Below are 5864 nucleotides of genomic sequence, written 5' to 3' on the forward strand. Positions count from 1 at the left end.
TTGCATTTATTTCTTTAATCAAAAGTGATTTAGAACATTTTCACATGACTATAAATAACTTTAATTTCTTTATCTGAAAATTGTCTGCTTATATCCTTTGACCATTTATCGATTGAGGAATGATTTGTATTCTTATACATTTGATTCGGTTCTCTATATATTTTAGAAATGAGATCTTTATCAGGAACACTGGCTGTAAAAATGGTTCCCCAGCTATCTGCTTCCCTTCTAATCCTGACTACATTGCTTTTGTTTATATAAAATCTTTTTAATTTAATGTAATCAAAATTGTCCATTTTGTATTTTGCAATGTTCTATATTTCTTGTTTCACCATAATCTTTTCTCTTCTCTAAAGATCTACTAGGTAAACTATCCCTTGTGCTCCTAATTTGCTTATGGTATCACCCTTTATGCCTAAATCATGTGCCCATTTTGACCTTATCTTTGATATAGAGTGTGAGATGTAGGTCTATGATGAGTTTGTGATATACTATTTTCCAGTGTTCCCAGCAATTTTTGTCAAACTGTGAGTTCTTTTTGCCTTTCTTGGTATGGAGCTTAGCACAGTGCCTAGCACATAAGTACCTAATAAACGCTTGTTGACTGACTGATTTGCCCAAAGATCACACAGTAAGTTAGTGGCAGAGACTACACTTGTATCTTATTCTTCTGATTCTAAGTTTACAATGTTAAGAACAGAAATGAAGCTATCATAGAGAAAAAAACATTGTTACACCGAGGTGTCAAAATGTATAAGGAATTCTCTTTGCTCCTCCTACAGGGGGTGATACCAGGTGAGGATACCAAGAAGTCATTGAATTTTGAGCAGAAAGGAATCCCAGTGATAATTTAGTTTACCCTCTTTGTTTAAAAAGAAAAGCTTTTTTGACCTCAACCTTTTTTTTTTTCCAGATTTTATATGGATACTCACCTATCCATTGAGCTTTCTATTGTAACAAAGCAAAGCAATTGAATGGAACCAAATGTTGGATAATGTATATTTAATCCCGCACCTCTTTATCAAAAGGAGAGAGGTACATTTTCTTATCAGTTCTCCAGAGCCAAGACTGCTCATTACAATTACTGGGAATTTTTACATTCTATTCATTGTTGTTGTTCAAGTTCTTTTTTCAGATGGGGAAACTGGGGCATGGAAGAGAGAAGTGATTAGCCTGAAATTACAAAGTATTATGTGGCTGATCTGACTCAGATCTTTTTATGGCATTCTAACTCTCTTTGTACTATGCCATATTTTAAATTTTTGATTCGTGGTATTTGTGTCATCGGACAGCTAGGTGGATCAATGGCTAAAATGCTAGGCCTGGAATTAGGAAAAAGCTGAGTTCAAAATCTGTCTCAGATAGTTACTATCTGTGTGATCTGGCAAGTACTTAACCTCTGTTTGTCTTAATCTACTGGAGAAGGAAATGGCAAACCACTCCATTCTCTTTGCCAAGAAAACCCCATGGTCCATGAGATCACAAAGAGTTGGACATGACCGAATGGCAGCAACAACAAACCATATGTTGTCATCACCTTGAAGGTAATTTGGCTTTGAAAATGCTTTCCTTTCACCCAGGTATTATTTAATGAATTGTTTTTTACTTTCCATGTAGACCTTTTCCTTATACTTATTCTTATCTTCATTTAATTCTCATATCACATCCTATTCCTTAAATGAACTTTCTATCTTCCTAAATTAGTGAAGGTTCTCTATAACCATCATGTAATCATTTTTTGGTACCTGCCCTAGAAGTTCCTGAAAAAAATACATTCCTTTGTTTTCTCATTAGATCTAATTTAACATAATGTCCTTCTTATGTATCTTTTCACTGGATTTGTTAGTGGGAGCTGTTGAATTCTCATCTCTTTTGACAGAGGGACAGGGCCTAGGAGTGGAAAATGGAATGAAAACCTATCCATTTTTATATTTTATGGAATCACAGGATTGATATTGGGGACAAAGTCCTGACTCTTTGGGGTCAAGCAATCTGGATTCAAGTTGTGACTTACTAGTGAACTTACTAGTTCTGATACCCTGAGCAAAATTCTCTTTGAGCCTCAGAGTTCTTTGATTTGTAAAATGGGAGCAGTAACACTTTCACTACCTATCCCATGGGATTATTATGAGGAAAGTGGTTTGTAAACCTTAAATGGTTAGAAGAAATGTTATTTTTACTTGTTGATAGTGTTTTTTAAAAAGTGAACATTTTCATATTCAGAATGCATTTTTAGTTTCTCTGTTAATGCTTAGAAACACAGGAGAAGAGAGGGAGAGAGAAAGAGGAGAGGAGAAAGAATAAGAGACACAGAGAAAGACAGAGATAGAAAGACAGGAACAGAGAGACAGAGTCAGAGAGAGAGAGAGAGAGAAACAGAGACAGAGAAAGAGACAGACAGAGATGGGAGAGAGAGAGACAGAAAGACACACAGAGAGACAGAAAGAAAAAGAGCGAGTGAGAGAGACACTCAAAGAGAGACAGCGACGTGGAGAAAGACAGACAGACAGAGACACATACACATAGAGATGGGGGAAAAAAGGGAGAGGGGGACACACACACACACACACACACACACACAGAAGACAGAGAGAGAAAGAGACAGAGAGAGACAGAAAGAAATACACATACACACACACACAGAGACAGAGAGAGAAAGAGAGAGAGAGAGAAACACAGAGAGAGAGATAGAGAGAGAGAGACACACACAGAGAGAGACACACAGAGAGAGACAGAGAGAGAGAGAGAAATAGAGAGAGAGAGACAGAGAGAGAGAAAGAGAGAGAGAGAGAGAGAGAGAGAGAGAGAGAGAGAGAGAGAGAGAGAGAGAGAGAAGGGGAAGGGAAGGAGGGAGAGAAGGAGGGAGGGAAGGAGGAGAGAAGGAGAGGGAGATGGAGGCTGGGGGGAGGGGAAGGGGGCCTGGAAACCAGGCAGGTTCTTCACTTGAAGGAATTTTCCTTCCATGGGGATGACATCATGTTTTTGTCTTTTGCCAGCTGCAGTGGCCAGGCCAGTCTTAGAGCCCATGCTCCACCAGGTGGCACCAGAGGACACAAAGTTGTCCACGACTGTGCTGTAGACTAAGCTTTGCTTGTAAGGTATCTCTTTTCTCTCCACCCCCCCCCCCCCCCCCCCCCAAAAAAAAAAAAAAAAAAAAAAAAAAAAACATGACAGGCGGAGGAGTAAGGAAAAGCAGCTTGGAAAAAAGATGACATCACTCACTAGGCTTCCTACTTTATTTATCAGAGAGAGAGGCACACACACACACACACACACACACACACATACACACACAGAAAGAGACAGAGACAGAGAGAGAAAAGAAGAGACAGAGAGAGACGAGAGGAGGGGGAGGAGGAACACAGAGAGAAGAAAAGAGAGAGAGGGAAAGGGGAAAGGAGAGACTGGAAAAGCTAGAAAGGACCTTAGAGATCACATAGCCTAATTTGCTCATTTTACAGATGGGGGAAATGAGGCCCAGAGGAAGGAAAATGACTCCCATAAGATCACAACACTCGTTAGTGGCAGATCTGTGACAGGAATCCAGATCCCCTAAAGAGCATTGGCAATTCCAGTCATCCTTCTATCATAAATTCAAATTCAACCAACATTTATTAAATGTCTACTATGTGCCGAGCAATGCACCAGGCACAGTGGGAGTCACAAAGTCTAGACAGGGCCTGTTCCCTGCCCTTTGTTTATGGAGAGGCTGGTCCTAGCTGGGGTCAAGTTCCCCTGCAGGAGAGGAAAGGACTTTTGTCTTTGGCAGCCTCCCCTCCCTTTTCCTCCCTTCCCAACAAACTGTTTATGATCAGGGCTCATCATCATCCACGTGAGCCTAGGCCCGTGTGGAGCAATGCAGCAGAGTGTAGAGGAGAAGCCACAGAGTGTGCAGGGAAGAGCCCTAGTCTGTGAATAAAAGGCTTGGATTCAAGTCCCCGCTGTCATTTAACTACCTGAAACTTTAAACAGGTCACTTTTCCTGACTTAGTTTCTTCATTTGTTAGAAAAAAAAAAGATTAATTTCTAAAATCTCTTTCAGATTTACCAGTCTTTGAGACCATTATCTCACATGGCCTTTCCCTCTCTGGATCTTGTGAGAAGTAAGTATTCCATGCACTAAAGGCAGCTAGGCGATTCAGTGGATACAGCACTGGGCCCTGAGTTTAAATCAGTCCTCAGGCATTTACTGTGTGATCCTGGGCAATTTTGCCTTAATCCTGTGTTCTGGACCTTTCTTTCCACTCTCCTTAATCATCCAGGTCAAAGGTGTGATAAAACCACTATCCACAAAATTGTAATGAGCAGAAACAGTTTCAAATGCCATGTAAAATTCTCCAAAGGTGGAGAAAATGAAATGTCATTAGTAGAATTTCTGGTCATCAACCACAGGTCAGAGGAGGAAGTATTTAGGGGCTGGGTGTTGACTTTACATCATATTGCTGTATAAGCGGCTGTGCCACAAGATTTAAAACTTAAGAGACTTTTTCATCTAAGTTCCTTATTTTATAGACTAGAAAACTGAAGTCAACCGACAGCTAGAATTCAAACTGATGGGCTCTGACTGAGAATCAATGGATCAATTAATCAATCAGTCATCAAGTACTTATTAAAGACCTACTATATCCAAATGACTGGATTTCCTAATACAATATACTGTCTTCCAATAAGGTCAAGGTTACTTAGCCCCTCAGCTTGTTGGCCCAGTGGATAGATCACTGGACCTGAAGTCAGGGAGACTCATCTTCCTGAGTTCAGATACTTACTAACTGTCTCATCCTGGGCAAGTCACTTAACCCTGGTTGCCTCAGTTTCCTCATCTGTAAAATGAGCCGGAGAAGGAAATGTCAATGCCTCATACTCACACCATCTTGTAGAATGGATTGACTTGGGGTAATTTTACTTTTGGGAGTGTGTGGGAGCCTGGGGGATACCAATAAAATAGCAGACAAAGGTGAGATCCAATAATACATCCACCTGATGACATCAGTTGAATATTCTTATAGTTCATGTTTTAACAAATGAAGGTAATGAATGATTGGTATTTAGAAATATAATTAACAGAGATATTACATATTGATAAGAAACTATGTAGTAACTGATATGTATATATCTGTTAAAGGATAATAAATCAATGATTATAAGACATAATTATTGATATATCATACATTTATTCCTTTAATAATTCCATGCACTCATATTTTTGAGTATCTAGTATCTTTGTCAAGAAAACCCCAAATGGGGTCATGTCAAGTTAGTCATGACTGAAATGAGTGAACATACTTGCCCTCTCTCTTGCCTTCCAATAGAGTAGGTCATAGGATTGTAGCGACATCATAATTTTAGTTAACAAAGTCCTTAAAGATCATCAATGCCACCATTTTGCAGATGAAGAAACTGAGGCTCCCAGTGTTTAGGGATGAACATTGAGGTATTCAGCCTTCTAAAACACCAGTTATCGGGTGGTACAATTTATTTCTTTGGGACTTTCTATTGTCTCCCATAGCTTGGCCCCCATTTGCAGAAGCCCTGAGTGTTATGACCTTTAGAGTTCTCTTTGCTATTCCAGTCTGCCCCACCTGGACAGTGATGTAGGAAGGGGAATGTAGCCCAACTGGGTTTGAAGAGCTGACCGAGGAATAAAAAAAATTGTTTGGGGGCCAAGTCACTTCAGGAGACATGACTCAGAGCACACCTGGGGAGTGGATTTGGTGACTCAGGATGGCTCTGAAGAGTTCCTTTCTTTGAAACCACAGGTGAAGTCCCCATTTCTAGCTGTTTTTTGGAGGGCTAGGGAAGTAAAATAAAAAGAAATAAGAAGGTACAAGTTATGCTCATTCATGATCACTTTCTTGTCTCTCTTC

At 39.8% G+C, this 5864-nt stretch overlaps 1 long non-coding RNA gene across 1 annotated transcript; it reads left to right on the plus strand.

Moving 5' to 3' along the window:
- The first annotated feature begins 1441 nt into the window (after positions 1-1441).
- LOC116421097 lies at positions 1442-4107 on the plus strand. The gene is made up of 3 exons (XR_004231414.1): positions 1442-1544; positions 2997-3098; positions 4043-4107. It is a non-coding gene; the product is annotated as an uncharacterized LOC116421097 (long non-coding RNA).
- Positions 4108-5864: the final 1757 nt, after the last annotated feature.

This window comes from Sarcophilus harrisii, chromosome 2 (assembly GCF_902635505.1).
Source record: "Sarcophilus harrisii chromosome 2, mSarHar1.11, whole genome shotgun sequence".
Classification (NCBI taxonomy): domain Eukaryota; kingdom Metazoa; phylum Chordata; class Mammalia; order Dasyuromorphia; family Dasyuridae; genus Sarcophilus; species Sarcophilus harrisii.